This window comes from Rattus norvegicus, chromosome 1 (genome assembly GCF_021556685.1).
Source record: "Rattus norvegicus strain SHRSP/BbbUtx chromosome 1, alternate assembly SHRSP_T2T, whole genome shotgun sequence".
Taxonomy (NCBI): domain Eukaryota; kingdom Metazoa; phylum Chordata; class Mammalia; order Rodentia; family Muridae; genus Rattus; species Rattus norvegicus.
In genome coordinates, this window is record NC_141534.1 from 74164259 (window position 1) to 74182647 (window position 18389).

General features: G+C 35.5%; 1 pseudogene; it reads left to right on the forward strand.

The window, feature by feature from the left end:
* The first annotated feature begins 3548 nt into the window (after positions 1 to 3548).
* Positions 3549 to 17173, forward strand: Vmn2r116l-ps13 (vomeronasal 2, receptor 116 like, pseudogene 13; annotated as a pseudogene).
* Positions 17174 to 18389: the final 1216 nt, after the last annotated feature.

The following is an 18389-nucleotide window of genomic DNA, read 5'->3' on the forward strand; positions in this document are numbered from 1 at the left end:
AAATTGGACCATTCCTACTGCCTTGTACAAAACTTAAGTTCAAGTGGACCAAGGACACCCACATCAAACCAGATACACTCAAACTTATAGAAGAAAAAGTCAGGAAGAATCTAGATCACATGGCCACTGGGGAAAATTTCCTGAACAAAACAACAATGGCTTATGCTCTAAGATCAAGAATTGGCAAAAGGGACTTCATAAAACTGCAAAGCTTCAGTAATGCAGAGGACACTGTCACTAGAAAACGGCAACCAACAGATTAGGAAAAGATCTTTACCAATCCTACCTCTGATACAGGGCTCATATCCAAAATATATAAAGAATTCAAGAAGTTAGACTCCAGAGAGCGAAATAACCCTAAGAAAATGAGGAAACAGACCTAAAATAAGAATTCTCATCTGAGCAATATTGAATGGCTGAGAAGTACCTAAAGAAACGCTCAACATCCTTAGTAAGTAGGGAAATGCACATCAAAACAACCCTGAGATTCTACCTCACAGCAATCAGATTGGCTAAGATAAAAACTCAGATGACAACAGATGCTAGAGAGGATGTGGAGAAAGAGGAACACTCCACCACTGTTTTGGGGATTGAAAACTGGTACAACCACTCTGCTAAGCAATCTGGAGATTCCTCAGAAAATTGGACATTCAACTACCTGAGAATCCAGCTTTACCTCTCCTGGGCATATACCCAAAATTTGCTCCAACATACAGCAAAGACACATGCTCCACTATGTTCACAGCAGCTGTATTCATAATAGCCAGATGCTGGACATAATCCAGATGCCCTTCAAGAGAGGAATTGATACAGAAAATGTGGTACATCTACACAATGGAATACTACTCAGCTGTCAAAAACAATGACTTCAGGAAATTCACAGGCACATGGAATGCACTAGAAAATATCATCTTGAGTGAGATAATCCAATCATATAAAGCACATATTGTATGCACTCACTGATAAATGGATATTAGCCCAAAGCTCAAATTAACGAAGATATTATTCACAAACCACATGAAGCTCAATAAGTTGAATGACCAAAGTGGGGATGCTTTACTTATTCTTTAAAGGGGGAACAAAAACATTCATAGGAGGGGATACGGAGGAAAGTTTGGACCAGAGACTGAAGGAATGGCCATTCAGAGCCTGCCACACATGTGCCCCATATATATATATATATATATATATATATATATATATATATATATATATATATATATATATACAGCTACCAAGGGTAGATAATATTGATGAAGAATCTGAGAAGTGCAGGCTGACAGGAACTGGATATAGATCTCTCCTGAGAGACACAGCCAGAGTACGTCAAATACAGAGGCAAATGTTAGCAACAAACCACTGAATTCAGAATGGGAATCCATTGAAGGAATTAGAGAAAGGATTTAAGGAGCTGAAGTGGCTTGGAACCTCATAAGAACAACCATACCAACCAACCAGAGATTACAGGGCCTAACCCACTACCCAAAGACTATACATGGACTGACTGATGGCTCCAACTGCATATGTAGGGGAGAAAGGCCTTGTTGGCCACCAATGGAAGGAGAAGCCCTTGGACTTGTCAAGGTTGAACCCCCAGTGTAAGGAATTGTTGGGGGAGAGAAGAGGGGTGGTTGGTGAGAGGAATACCCTTTTAGAAGAAGAGAAGTGGGATGGGATAGGGGGCTTATGTCTGGGAAACCAGGTATGGGAATAACTTTTGAAATGTAAATTTAAAAAATCTAATAAAGAAAAGAAAAGGAAATGCCATCTCTGATTTCTCTAATACCTTTAATATGAATGGGTGTAGAATTATAGCAAAGACCTTTTCAGTGTCATACTATTAAATTAAAAAGTATGTAAGTAAATTGTGGTTCTATGATTTTCTTGGTAATTTTGAATACAGCAAGATTCAAGGCATTTCTGTATTTTCCATAATTTTTAACTCTGAAGACATTGAAGGTTCAAAGCTTGTTTTCTTTTGAATTTTTTTCTTCAGTTTCTTATAGGACATTTCATTAATTTGTATTTCAATTGTTTTCCCCTTTCCAGGGTCCCCCTGGAAACCTCCTTTCACATCCTCCCTCACCCAGTTTCTATGAGGGTAATCCCCTCCAACTAACAACCTACTCAGGCATACTCAATGCCATGGAATTGCCCTACATAGGGCATCAAGCCTTCACAGGATCAAGATCCTCCCATTGACGTCTAGGGCCTCTCCTCCCATTGATGTCTGACAAGGACATCTTTTGCTACATATGCAGCTTGAGCCAAGCGTTGCTCCGTGTGTACTTTTGGTTGGTGGTTTAGTCGTGGGAACTCTGTGGGTTCTGATTGGCTGATATTGTTGTTCTTCTTATGGGATGAAGAGTGAGGAAAATTGTATAATAGTTTATTCATTATACAGAGGTTCACTTACCACTTACTCTTTGCTTCTAAGATACTAATTGTAAGAATTCTTCACTGCAACGACAGGAATATAAAATTAGCAAAATCAAGGTAGAAAATCAAATATAAATTAGGAGAAATAGGTCTAAAGATATTGATCTGTGAGAACTGTTGGTCACTATTGAAGATCATGTTTTAGAACTCAAATATTCAGTTTAGTTTTTCATTAAAATTTTGTGGGAATATGAGTGCTAGGACTTATGTAGGTTTTGAAATGAATACACAGATCTAGTATTTTCTTTGGATCTTGTTGAATATTTAAAATGCAAGAGGACTGAGAGCAGAACACTGAATAGAATGCAAATAAACAAAATATTTCAAATTCATATAAACTTTCATGCTATATATTGGAAGAAAATAAAATTCTAAATATAAAGGAGAATGTATTTACAAATCAAAATAATTATATTGATAAAAATAATAATATGTAAGTAAATTGTGGTTCTATAATGACCTGGATAATTTTGAATACAGCAATATTCAAGGCATTCCTGCATTTCTCATAATTTTTAGTCCTGAAGACAGTTTGTTTAAATATTCTATACCTGTCACTGTTGTAACATTGTTCATACTACATTCTCAGTGGATACCAAAGCTCCAAACATGATCGTGCTTTTTCCTATTTGGGGATTTGTGACAAAAGGGCCGTGACCTGAGATTTTGAGTCCTTTCTAAACCATTAATGCTTGTCTCACAGCATTAATTTATCAACTAATAAAATTCATTGATATTATTTTATGTGTTGATATAAGCAGATTTTGAGGCAGTTGTGGGACCGAATTTTCACAAAGTAGAATCTTTCTAGGGACCATAATTTTCACAAACACAAGTGATGTCATTGACCTACCTGTACCATCCTCATCTGTATTTATCAACCATGTTTATCACATGCGCTGTGCACATGAGATGAAGCTTCTCAGGAGAGGGAGTCAATGATTCTTCTAGGGGTGAAGAAACAACTCTAAAAAAGGAAACAAATACATATGCAGCATCTTGCTCAGTCACAGTGATAATAGTACACGGGGATACTTTGGTAACTGTTTGATTTGCTGATCTGTTTGGCACTTTACAATCAATTTTACCAGGCTCAGAGCAGGAAAATTATGTTTACCATAATTTTACTCTTCTTGCTCCTGAACATTCCACTTCTTGTGGCTGATTTTATTTATCCCAGATGCTTTTGGAGAATGAAGCAGAAAGAAGAGAGGAATGGAAACATGGGAATAGGATGTACTTTCTTGATGCATGCAGTAAAATGGCATTTAGAGAATGAATATTTCAGTCACATTTCAGATATACAGTAAGTTGTTTTGTGTTTTCATTACTGATGATGAAAGGTCATCATCAATAATTGTCAAAACTACTGAGGATGAGGAGCAAGGCAAAGCTATGAGTATTTTGTACTCTGTTTTTAACCTGCAAAACAAGAAATAATTCCAAATTCTATTACAGACTTAATGTTATATTACAACTTTAATTTGAAACAGGATTTCCCTCCAGCTTCACACATGTAGAGATGCAAACTGAGCAATACAACAAATGTGAATATTTATCTATCACATTCATCCCTCTCCTAGACAGTTTCCATATCATAGTAGCCAATGGTATCTTATCAAAAGAATCCCCATATATTTTCTGTGAGTTTATCCCAGGTGCATTTATGCAAATGGCCATAGAGTCTGCTAATAATCCTTCCATCACAGTGTAGTTTCCAGTGCATGTACTATTGTCACTAATGTTGGTGACACACCTAGCTCTGTAGAGCTTTCATATAAGCATTCACTTACTTTCATACATTTCCTAGATGTGGTCCCTGTTTATGTTGTATCAAAAATTGAACTAAGAGATCTTTCCACCACTAACTTCAAATTTTGATCTTTAAAAATTCACTGGATTTAAGGTCTTACAAAGTCCAGTATTTATTCTCTATTTAGAGTAAGGAAGCAACATATGGATGCTGAAGGATATGTTGCATTCTTTTTGGAAAGTGATATTATTACTAATAGTGATAACATCAATTATGAAGGATGACATTTCATGAACATTTCAAGGATTTATGAACTTCCAGTTTCATTTGTCATATTAACCACATTACACATATTAATATTTATGGGGTGGGGACAATGCAATTCAATGCAGGACTGTCCTTTTATTGACTTCAAATGATATCTGTAAATTGCTGTCCATTATAAAAACCCTAACCTTTTACACAACACATACTGAAAACCACAAGTATGCTCTGGCTTTGGCTTTTTCCATAAATGAAATCAACAGGAACCCTGATCTTTTGCCAAATATGTCACTAATATTTAAATTCTCAGAATATTCTTGTGATTGGGAATCTCAGTTAAACAGTCACATTTCTATGGGATTACAAAATCATGATATTCTCCTTAATTATGTCTGTAAAGAATTCTCCAAGTGTGTAATGGCAATTACAAGACTAAATTGGGCAAAAACTGTGACACTTCACATAATCCTAAACAACTTCATATTTCAGCAGGTAAGGTAAGGTTTGGGTTGTTTTGTTTTTTTTTGTGTGTGTGTGTGTGTGTCTGTGTGTGTGTGTGTGTGTGTGTGTGTGTCTGTGTGTCTGTGTGTCTGTGTGTCTGTGTGTATTGGGGGAAGGTTGGGAATTCAATCATGAAATCATATATCTGTTTGTGTCAGCATGATTTTACTAGGCCTGGGCAACATTCTGTAGTTCAAACGGATTATTCACAAGCTTGATAGTGCTTCCACATCACCTTATATGAAAAACAGATGAGGGGGAAATAATAGCTAGCTCTGATTTCTAGAAATGTGCAGAAAAATGTGTTTATAAGTTCTTAGGAATACAATGTATCTCATGCTGCTACCTGTGTTCTAGTTCCTTCATCTTACTTATAGACCCTATCATCCTGTCTTGAGTGATGATGAAAAATTTCCCTATCTATATCAGATGGCCTCTGATGATACATCTCTAGCTCTTGCCTTGGTCTCCTTCATAATTCATTTCAGTTGGAACTGGGTAGGGTTGGTCATCTTAGACAATGATCAAGCATCCAATTTCTCTCCTATTTGAGAAGAGAGATGGAAAAAAATACAGTCTGCTTTGCCTTTGTCAACATTATTCCAGTCAGTATGAATTTATACATGTCAAGAGCTGAAGTGTATTACAGCCAAATCATGACATCATCCGCAAATGTTGTTATCATTTATGGCGACACAGACAGTACATTAGTTGTGAGCTTTAGAATGTGGGAATCTCTAGGTATACAGAAAATATAGATCACCACCTCACAGTGGGATGTCACTCTTAGTATGAAAGACTTCACATTTGGTAACGGATATTGGACTTTTGCTTTTGGACACCACCATGGTGAGATTTCTGGGTTTAAAAATTTTGTCCAGACATTAAACCCTGTCAAATACTCGGATGAATTTCTGGTAAGGCTGGATTGGATGCACCTTAACTGTAAATTCTCAGCATCTAAATGTAAGACACTGAAGAACTGCTCTTCCAATCACTCACTGGAATGGCTAATGGTACACACTTTTGACATGGCCTTTATTGAAGGGAGTTATGACATATACAATGCTGTGTACGCTTTTGCCCATGCACTCCATGAGATGACTTTTCAAAAGTTTGATAATATGACCCAGGACAATGGCAAAAATTATAGTTATAGCTGCAAGAAGGTAATATTTCTACTGTTAGATGATGTTTAGTATTATCAATACATAGTTTTATGAGACTGTAAAATGCCCAAAATAAGTGTGCTAAATATTTTCCAAAATCAAAGAATTTTTACTAAGTAAATCGTGATATTAGTATAAAACTCTAATGTTAAGAGAATAGAGTAGAAGGCATTATACATCAGTGTAGACCTGTGATTTTATTACATATTAACTGAGTATCATCATATATGTTTTAATACTGAAGATATATTTAGTCCATCCACAGGAGTCCTGTCCATGATGAGTCCTTGTTTATTAATTCTTACATATGTTATTATCATTGTTGGGGATTGTTTTAACTAAAGATCCCTGCTCACACTCTTCTGACTCTAGGCTTGTGGAATCAGTTAGTGCACTGAGAATAGGCACACAGAAAATAGTGCTAGAATTCAGTGCAATACATTCATGTGTTGGAGTGTATGTTAATGTTTGTCTCTTACTGTATATTTATGTTTCTGTGTTTCTGTATATCAGTGTATATATCTATATCTATGACTACATCTAGATATTTAGATAGAGAAATATAGAAGGAGGTAGAAATAGAAAGGTTTTTATAGATATTTTTGCCAATCTGCCTATGTCAATGAAAATAAGATTGTCTGTTTCCAATTCTTTCTGTATGATGAATTTTGTCAGTATGTATATTCCTGCATATAATTATCAATGCATGTGTCTGCAGGAGCCTCCGTGTTTTGGGTGCTTTTGTGTATGTTTTTTTTCATTTTTGCTTGTTTGTCTACATACAATATCATCAATTTATCTGTTACTGTCTTTCTATATAGAGGTCAGTACATATATATGTCTACCCATAATTATTCTTCTACGCATGTATTTCTGTGTGTGTATACATGCATATGTGTTTTTTGTGTACCTGTGTCTGTTCGAGGTTTTTCCTACATAGTCTGTCTCTGTGTACATCTATATTTTCATGTGTGTTTGGGCATGTATGTGTATGTTTGTGTAAATAAATATGTTTTTCTATTACGTGTGAACCTCAATATGAATGCAAGTCTTTTTTTTTGCTTGTGTATGTTTTATATTGCAAACATATTTTGCTGTCTGCATGCATGTTTGTGCTTGAGAGTTAATCTACTCTTATAGAACTAAAATAACATCATAATTTTGCACATCTCTTTATTTTCACTGAGAAATTTCACCTACATTTTGTCAATAGAGCTTCCTTTAAGATGAAATAAGAATATATTTTCTTACTTTAAGGAAGAGAGTACACTCTATAGTGTGGTGCTTGTCTTTCAGCTGTGTTCCTTTCTGAGGAAGAACCCATTCACTAATCCTGTTGGGGACAGAGAGAATATGAACCGAAGAAACAAACTGCAGGAAGTGTATGATATTTTCTATGTTTGGAATTCCCCACAGGGCCTTGAACTTAAAGTTAGAATAGGAATGTTTAGTCCATATTTTCCAAATGGTCAACAGATACATTTTTCTGAAGAGATAACAGAGTGGGCCGGAGGAAATGCACAGGTGGGTTCAGCCTAATTGTATTAATTTAAATTACACTGTCAAGTGCGTGCATCCAAACTTTCATAAACCTGGTGAAATGAAATTTATTGTCATGTGAGAGACTAATTTCTAGAATCCTATATTATATTCATATTTTCATGTTTAAGATGACTTTTTGGAATTCATTGAGGATTCTTCAATAGGCATATAGTATATTTGCATTGTATCAGAACCTATTTCATTCCTTTAATATTAACTGTTTCAGAAAACAGTTTGATATTATTTCCAGTATAGTAAGCAATATTCTATTAATCCCATTATTGCTACTACAGAGTGATTTCCAATCTGTTGATAAACCATTTCAATGGATGTTTAAAGACTCTGGCTCTTTGTAAGGACAGAGTAAAGTCATCATAACCAAGTTACCAGTTTTTATAATGGAATTTTCAAACCTGTTTAATAACTAATTCTAAATTTCCAAAACCTCTTGCTAACCAGACATTAACCTTTTATGAAAAATTTACATACCCTATGAACAACACTCTGGATTTTTCTGTTCCTTATTAATGCTGGTATGAGAGTGTTGTATGCATGTATACATGTGCAACACCTGCACGGGTAGTATTGTGGGTAGCTGAAGATTTATTCAAATCTCAGAGCATTTACAAGAGGCTCATGCCACTTAACGGATGCTAGAAATCAAACATTGGTCCTCTTCATGAATAACAATTGTTCTCTAGAATTTAGCCATGGCTCCAGCAATGAAAAATACCTTGTAAAAGATAATACTTAGTAAAGGAAACTTGTCTCGCCCCACTGATTCTTGCATATTTTATTCAAACACAGAAGTCTGTACTTAGTTGCCTTCTCTATATGGAGAGAAATTGTTAGTAATAAAAATTTGCAGTTGAGGAATTTTTAAAATTAAATCTCATATGCATTCTAGGTATAATATAGGTTGGAATGCTGATGTGATTAGTTTTCATGTGTCATATTCAAACTGCCCTGTTTCATTTGTAATAAAATCTCTTGTTGCTCAGATGGTATGAAATTTAAAATTACTGTTCTTCGACAATATGTTTAAGAATGCTAATCTTAGGGAAAAGAACATAAGAGCTAAAAGTATACTTGCAGAACTATATATCCATTTAGAGGATAACATTGAAATCTCCTGTGTATTCTATTCAGGCCTCACATGAGTCTTATATACTGTTAACTGGAAGAATATAACTGGAACTTACAAAAATGTTAACTGTGTTCTACTCATACATAATCTAATGCCAATGTGGAGTCTAATATAAAATGTGAATCATCAAGGAAATATTCCAAACATTAGAATCATAGATTTAAATGAAAGACATGTTCAGTGATTCAGTAAACTAGGAATCAAATAATTATTATATAAATAGTAAAAAAAACATCAAAGAGGGCAGTAATCATCTCTGGGAGGATACAATGAAATTGTGAATACATTGATACAATGAGACACTGAGAGAGGATGTGACAAAGGGATTCCAGTAAGTTACGAAATAATGAAAGAACTTCAAACTAATATATAAACAAAATAAACCAAAAGAATATCTTAGTGGATAGTCTAACAAAAGGCATGCTCCAGTTTGAGGACAAAATAGGCAGGACATGAAGGAAGAGGCATAAAAAGTAGAAAATTCAAACTATGAGAGAGATAAAACAACAAGGAAAAGTGAAAGTCAGAGATGAATAAGGAAGTATGATTAAAAGATCAAATTTAAAACCACCAGGAACAAGAAAAAGAAGACACTCTAGGTATCAAGAGTATGTCCATTATATTGTAGCAGTACATATCAAAATAATGTGAAAAACGTAGACATCTGTCTGCTAGAAGCATATAAACAGCGACTTTGAAAAGGAAATACTCAGCTTTTGAAATGGTATAGTCCTTGACAAATTTTACTTAAAATTTATAGTGGGACAAGGAGCAGATATGAAAGCTGAAGGTGAGAACCCTCATTCCTATAAAGTCCATTTCTGGATGACAGCAGGTTCCACTAGCTTCACCCATTTTTAAATGTACTTAATTAATTTTTTTCATTCTTTAACTTTATTTACTGATAACCATTTACTTACCTTCTCTTCTATTCTTTCTCCTACATTTCACTTCACTCTCATTCACTACTCCACCATTATTCAGAAAAGGGTAGCCTCCACTATCCAGATATCAACATGCTTTGGCATATCATGTTGCACAACAACTAGGCACAGATTCATATTCTCTTATTGGGATCAGTAGAGGCAGCCCAGTAGGATAAACTGTCACAAAAGAAAGGAACAGAGTAAAATGCAGACCTCAGTATTGTTCTTAGGAGTCCCACATAAAGACAAATCTACAGAATGGTTAAATGTTTAGAATGCCTAGGTCAGTCCCATGCATTATTCGTGGTAGTGGGTTCAGTCTCTCTGAGGACTTGTGTTGGAAAGTTAGTTGACTCTGTAGGCTTTCTTGGGTTTCTTTTAAGTCTCTTGCTCCTAAAATCCTTCTTTCCCTCCTGTTCAGGATTCCACATGCTCAACCTATTGTTTGGGTATGGATCTCCACATCTGCATCCTTTAATATCTGAGAGATTCCTTTCATATCATGGATCTATTAGGCTCTTGCCTTCAAGTGTAACAGAATATTATGTCCAGCATCAGGGGTAAACTTCCTTTCATGGGATGTTTTTCAAGCTAAACCTCTCATTGGTTATTTACCCACTCATCCTCTGCTCCATCTTTCCTCACATGTACCTTTAGGTAAGACAAATTTAGATCAAAATTTTGGAGATAGCATGTTGACTCAATCCCTACCCTGGAAAATTTGCCAGGTTCATGAGGCACCCTATCATGCTTATCTAGGAGACTTAGCTAAAGTCACCCTCATAGATTTCTGGGATTTTCTACAGCCTTAGCTTTCTAATTTCACTCAGACATGCCACCCCATAGAAATTGTATCTCCAAATAGTCTGTACTCCATTCTCCCCATGTCATCCCATTATATTCTCATCCCACCCAACTCCCTTCAGTGCATAACCACATTAACCAATGGTGTCTATTCTATTTCCCCTTCTCACGTGAATACATTGGTTCCATATTTTGCCACCTTTTTTACATGGACTTTATATGTTTGGCAATTTTAGACTGCAACAAATGATGAGAATAAAATTTTTGTCTTTCAAAAATTAAAAGATAATTCCCAATCTAATTACAATATACAGAAAGTTTATTTCTTATAATAAAAGGAGACAGAAAAATATTCAGCATGAACAAAATTAAGAACATTAAAAGAACTCCATCTTATATGAAAAGGTAATATGAGGGATGGAAAGATGCCTCAGAGGTTAAGAACACTGACTGTTCTTCCAAAAGACCTGAGTTCAATTTCCAGCCACCACATGATGTTTCACAACCATTTGTAATGGGATCTGATGCTCTCTTCTGGTGTGCCTGAGGATAGTGACACTGTACTCAAATATATAAAGTAAATACATCTTTTAAAAAAGTAAGATGAGCATAAGAGGTCAAAATAACATATAAACAACATTCAAATGCCTGACAGAAAAATGTCTGTTGAAAATGTATCAAATATTAATGTAACAACTGAACAATAATTAAGAAATAATTTTAGTAATAATTGAGCATTAATGGTCATTTTCTCTAATAAAAAAACACAATGAGTTTGGTTTATTTTTAACGTAATATTTTTATTGATTCCTTGGGAATTTCACATAATACCCAGTTCCCATTACTTCCATATCTGCCTCTGCATTAGAGCAACTTTTATAAAAATTAAAATGAAAATGTCCACATTCTGTTATTTTTGTACTCATTGGAACATGGCAAAACTCTCGGTTCCTGCTTTATAAATAGAATGTATTTGTTCCCTCCCAAAGTCTCTCCAGAAATCCTCAATTGTGATTAACTAACATCCGGTTCTTTATCATACATTTTAAGCCTTCTTTTGGATTTACTTCCTGATTAAGTTGCTTCTTTTCCTTGGAATGTGGGGGAAGTGTCTGAGTGGGGATGACAGTAGGATTTGCTACCTAAAACTTTCCTGTACCTCGCTCACATTTTTGAATATATAATCATTCAATTTACTGCAAAAGTAGTTGCCCAGCCTTTTTCCAGCATCAGAAGAAAAAATAATGGTGTTCTACATTTTTTATAGTGTTAGCAGAGACAGAAACCTTGGGCCTAAATGCAGCTAGGCCACAGACACTGTCAAGGTCCTCAAGAGTCAGCACACCCCATGTACATCATCATGGTTTCACACTACAGTCCAGAACATGAAAATTCCCAAGTCTTCACCGTCATAATATAGGCCATGGATATTAACATAGACGTGGAATGGTGCAATAGGACCATGGATCGAGAAATGGCCATATGGAGCAGCATGGATCCTGTAATTCCACTTGTCTCTTGTAGCTGTGAAGCTTACTCAGATCAGTATGGCTCCAGGAGACAGCATGACTTAAGCAGCTTGGACATCCACATGACCTTTGGTGTTATCACAGGTCATGGGCATTGGCTGCAGAACATCCAGCCTAGATATTTCACCTTGTGACAGCAGCAACCACATATATCTGTAGAAATGTTGGTAAGAAAACAAACCACAGATATCAGCAAAGATGCTGGGTTCCACAGAACCAGGGGCCAGGATATGGACCTGGTAGTAGTAATGACCCAAACAGCACCATGGCTAAAGATAACAGCATAGGACACTCACATAAATATGGCAATAGGGGGAATTATTAGTTTATTAATGGTTGACATTTTTATCCCTTTTTCCTGTGGAGACTTGATGCCCCAGAGAAGGGAGATACAAGAAGTTTGAAGTGGAAGTGTAAATGGAAGAGTATCTTCTTAGAGGGCAAGGGGAGGGGAAAGGAAAGCAGGCTTGGTAGAGAGGGGACACGGAAGGGGTATAACATTTGAAATGGAAACATATAAAATGATTAACATAAAATGGACATTCCTTTGTGGCCTGCCTGAGGGATATTAAAATATCCTTTACGCACATGAAAGGCGCACACATATAAAAATGGGATGAAGGGAAGTAAAATAACAAAGTTGAACAGAAGGAATATAATTAGATTCCTACTTCATTGATCATTGATGACCATGCCTGAAATAATTCTTGACTAAACATCTATGTCATTTACCAATAGACGTAATGAACAGAGCTAAAATACAAGTACCTACGCTCAAATAACTTCATTCCATGATTGTTAGCATGGCTAATAATGTGCATATCAGTTAAGTCTAAATCATCACACAAATAAACTAAAGGATAAAATTATATTTTACACAAAAACATGCAGAAAGTGTTCTTAATGAAGTCTAGTATCATTTCAGAATTTAAAAAAGAAAAAACAAGCATCTGGCAATCTACTAGAACACGTTATGCAATAATGAAGTTGTCTATGTCAAATTGTATTACATGAACAGGAGTATCATATAATTTCCATTAAAATCAGAAAGGAGGCCAAGTTTTGTAGGGGTACATGCCTTTAATCTGCATTCTTTGAATTATGTGTGAGGAGAATCTCTAAGCATTTGTGGCTAGTCAGACTTTCGCACTGACTCTTTTCTAACGGGGGCTGAAATGGATACTCTGCCTTAAGTAAAACAAACAAAATTTGGACAGGGAAATGCATGTTCTCAACTCATCCTAAATATGTCTTAGAATCTTAGTAAGTGAGAAAATGAATAATGAAAAATACTTCCAGTAAAAAGAAGAAAAATCTTGTGCTTTGATTTATAAAGGAAGATGAGAACTACTAATACTATAAAGTGAGACATTATTTTTTCACACAAAAAAGGAAGAGTTGTGGTTAACCAGATTTCTAGAGAACATGAGTTGAATCTGTAGATATTCAACTCTGTGATGAAAATAGGAAACTAAGAAATAAAGGATGGAAATACAGAATGAAGATATCAGCAAAATTCCAATGCAGCATATAGATACCCATCATGAGATTCATTGGAAAAACCAAGATTTTCTTAATTTAAGAAATACTTGAATTAACTTCAGGAAATCTAAATCTTCCTCAGTTTTTCACACTCTTTGTAGGCTCTATGTGATGCCTTATTTGAGGCCTTGTTTCCTGTTTTATATCCTTTACTCCTAAATTGCTACTATGTTGCTGCTATTATACAGTAACAGTATGCAAAGTGAGAAGGAAAGGTCCATTTGACTCATGGATTACACTCAAGAAAAGAAAAGACATGGATCTGGATAATGCAATGGAAACTCATTTAAATCTGCATACTGGCTTGTTCTGCATGATTTCTAATATTCCACTGGCTAGAGACAACATTGTTCCCAATAGGCTGAGCACTCCTACATCAATTAACAATTTATTATATGCCTCACATATTGGATGACAGGCTAAAGTGATGGAGATAATTTTTTAATTAGGATTCTCTATATCTTTATATTGTGTTATGTGTTTAGGGGAGAGAAATTAACTAGAATAACAAGCTTGAAATCTCTGTAGTGTTTGCACACAGGACACTAGCAGCTTTTGCTCTTGAATTTCAAGGAGTTGGGAAACAATTCAACTTCTCCTCAATTTTTTCCATATATTGATGTCAGTCATCATACAATGCACTAAGTAAAATCTGGTAATCAGTTGGTATATAAAATTAGTTCATTAACATCACATGCTAATGTAGTATAATTATAGAAGCAGTAAGCAAAATTTCTGTTAGCAGCATATGTGTACTTTTCATTAGATGCCAACTTCTGTATGCAGTGCTGATTGTGGTCCTGGATATAGAAAATTCGGGAAGGATGGAAATGCAACATGCTGTTTTCATTGCAAACCCTGCCCAGAAAATGAGATTTCGAATGAGACAAGTGAGTGTTTCCTGCTGGAATAAGTTCTTCAAACAGACCATCATCTTGTTTCTCTATTGGAATGCTTAAGTGGTCTACAGTGGAAGTTAAAATAAAATATGTCTTGTTCCTAGTTAGTCATCATAGGAATAAAATAATTTAAAATGTCCTCATTAAGATAAAAGTAGATATTGTTCTATATTTTGCCTCCATCAAAAGTTATAGTAGATGGCATATTATCAACTAAACAGTTGTGAGAAGAAAACTTCAGTGCCAGTGTACCCTAGACAAGATATTTTCTAATGTTTAATGTTCTCAAAAAACATACATAGATCATGAATCTTTAAAGTATTCTTTATGTTGTCTTGATCTATGTCCCCTTACATAACTCTATGGACACATTACATGTACAGAAGCACAAGGAAGACAAAGTTAGCCATTTGAGTATGGTTAAAAAAATAATCCTTATTCTCTGTAAGATGAGTGAAGACAGCAAATAATAACTTACAAAATTATTATATATTCAAGTTAGTATTTCCTTCCTCTATTCATATTCATAATAGTAATTTTACATATTGTTTAGTTAAAATTGTTTTGATCTGAAAGGAATTAGCCACAGATTTCCAATGGCATTGACACTACCATAGCCCAAGTTAATCAAATAACTATTTTGTCAAGACAAAATAAAGACAAATGACAAGCATGTTGTTATTCTGGTCTATTTTGTACAAACCTATATAATTTAAGTGACATCTCATAGGGACACTTATTTGTCAGTAAGATGGCTTAGCAGTTAAATCCTTTCCCACTAAGCATGATGGTATAGGTTTACCTCCAGATCCCATCAAATTGTAGGAGGTAACCAACTTCCACCTGTTGCTTTGTAATATTCATGCAGTTTCACATTAGACATAGACATAAGAAATTCAACAACACTGTTTGGAGATAGTTAACCTTGGTGCTATGAAGCAAACTCGAGTATTCGCCAAGACCAACACATTCTGCTCAAAAGCAAGCTTAATTTGTATTCTCTTATTAAATAAATTAATAATGGCTCTCAACAAATGCATTGTTCCATGTAAAAGACTTCTACACTAGAAAGTACATTATCTCTTATTGCAATCATTCAGTGACTCAGTGGAATGGCTATCAGGTTCCTACAAATACAATGCTGGAAATTACAGACATTTGTACCTTCAGTAATAGGCTGTCTTCTTTTTATGAAAAGGTTTAGGAATGTGGTGTTACTACTGCATATTGGATAAACTATGAATTTCTTTTAGTTTTGCACGGACAAACACCAATGTTATATTCATATAAATTTCTGGTCTCACTCTCACTGTCATGCTTCCCCTATATAAACACAATTATTATCATGTTAATAAGAACTTCTCTTAATTTTACATGCAAAGACACTAATAAATATAAACACCCATGATAAAAGATCACAAGAATACTGTAAAATAGACAAAAATATGTGTTACTTTCATTTCCCTAACGATGATTAAATCCATTACAAAATAGATTCCATTATTTCATGTAGCAGTGACATTCAATGCATTCTCAGCAACTAGACTCATACACGGTAACACCTCTTCTATATGCTTACATGAAATATCCTGTCAGTCAAATTGCTGAAGTTGAACTAACAATACCTTCATTTCTCTATTAGATATTGATTTGTGTGCCCGATGTCCAGAGGACCAATATTCCAACACGGAACAGAATCACTGCATTCCCAAAGCTGTTGTATTTCTCAGCTATGAAGAACCCCTGGGAATGGCAATTTCCTTAATCTCCTTGTGCTTCTCAGCATTCACAACCGTGGTTCTTGGAGTTTTTATGAAGCATCACAGCACTCCTATTATCAAGGCCAATAACTGCACTCTCACCTATATCTTGCTCATCTCACTCATCTTTTGTTTACTCTGCCCCTTGCTCTTCATTGGCCATCCAAACTCTGCCACTTGCATCCTGCAACAAATCACATTTGGAGTGGTATTCACTATTTCTCTTTCCACTGTGTTGGCCAAAACAATTACTGTCGTTCTAGCATTCGAAATCACAGCCTCACAAAGAATGATGAAGTACATTCTTGTTTCAGGGGCTTCTAACTACATCATTCTTGTCTGTACTCTCATTCAAGTCATTTTATGTGCAGTCTGGTTGGGAGCTTCTCCTCCGTCTGTTGATATTGATGCACAATGTGAGCATGGCCATATAATCATTGTTTGTCATAAGGGTTCAGTCACTGCCTTTTACTGTGTATTGGGATACTTGGGTACCCTGGCCTTTGGGAGCTTCACTCTGGCATTCTTTTCCAGAAATCTTCCTGGTGCTTTCAATGAAGCCAAATCCATAACATTCAGCATGCTGGTGTTCTGCAGTGTCTGGGTCACTTTCATTCCTGTTTACCATAGCACCAAAGGCAAGATGATGGTGGCGGTGGAGATATTCTCCACTTTGGCCTCCAGTGCAGGGATGCTGGGATGCATCTTTGTTCCCAAATGTTACACAGTATTGTTCAGACCAGAACAAAATTCTCTTCAAATGGTCAGGGTGAAATCATCTTCCCATGTTCATATTTCACAAATTCTTAAAAATATATACTTGGTTCATAATCACCAAATATTGGATTATATTGCCATACCTATCTGTGTTTCGAATGGCTCTCACTGTTTCCTGTGACTATATTGCCTAGCAATACCATGTTTACTGACATTCCTATTGTCTCCTACAATCTTCTACAATGTTTAAAAGTCTTCCTCTTTAACTGGAGATAATGAATTCCTGATGCTATATAATAGTTAGAAGAATTATTCTAGGAGCACAAAGTGAAAAAGAATATTTTTACCAACAGGTTGTTAGAATATTTCCAAAGATGAATTGTTGTCATTGCATTCATAATTACAGCCTGCTCTTACAGGGGGACTGATTCAATACTTAGTCCAACCGTCGGATCTTACCAAACACCTGTACCAATTGTTACAATGAAATAGATGTTCTCTTCTGGGCACTAAAATTAACTGAATCTATTTATGCCCATAATCACACACATACACACACACGTACACACACACACACACACACACACACACACACACACACAAAGATGCACACACACAGATGCACACACACAAACATACACACATACACACACACAGTAGAGAGAGAGAGAGAGAGAGACAGAGAGAGAGACAGAGAGAGAGAGAGAGACAGAGAGAGAGAGATGCAAATAACTAAAATTACGTAGATTTTAAAAAAGATATAGAGGATAGAAGAATGTTACAAAGATTTTATACTGGGAGTTTGCTTTTCAATGTTCCCCTAAGGTTTTAGAATACAGGAACCTAGAATGAAAGGATCACAAATGGGTAGAGATGACTGGACTTATTTTTTAGACACTTTACATTATAATGCTCATCTTTAAGTATATCATCAACAACACCCTTGTGAAATTGTCAGAGAAAGAACAGCCTCTTGAAATAATCTCTTCTCTGTGTGGAATTTAGCTGACTTTATGCAAAAGATCAGCTTTGACACCACAGAGTAACCGAAGATAGGCAGCTTGTGCGAGTCAGTACTTAGAACAGTAGACATGGGTTTACTCAGAAACTCATAGGGATTATTGGCTCTGACATCCTGAATTTAGAGAAGAGAAAAGAAAGGAAAAGATCAAACACTGAAATAAATACACAAACACACACACACACACACACACACACACACACACACACACACACACACTGGTTGAATCTAAGATAAGTTCCAGCAATACATATGTAGACACTTAGGCAGAAAGACATACAGACAAAGACATACACATTCACACACTAGATGAATGAAGCCCAGCTCCTGCAAGCAGTTTCCAAGCAGTTCACATAAACACCTATGTACACATATA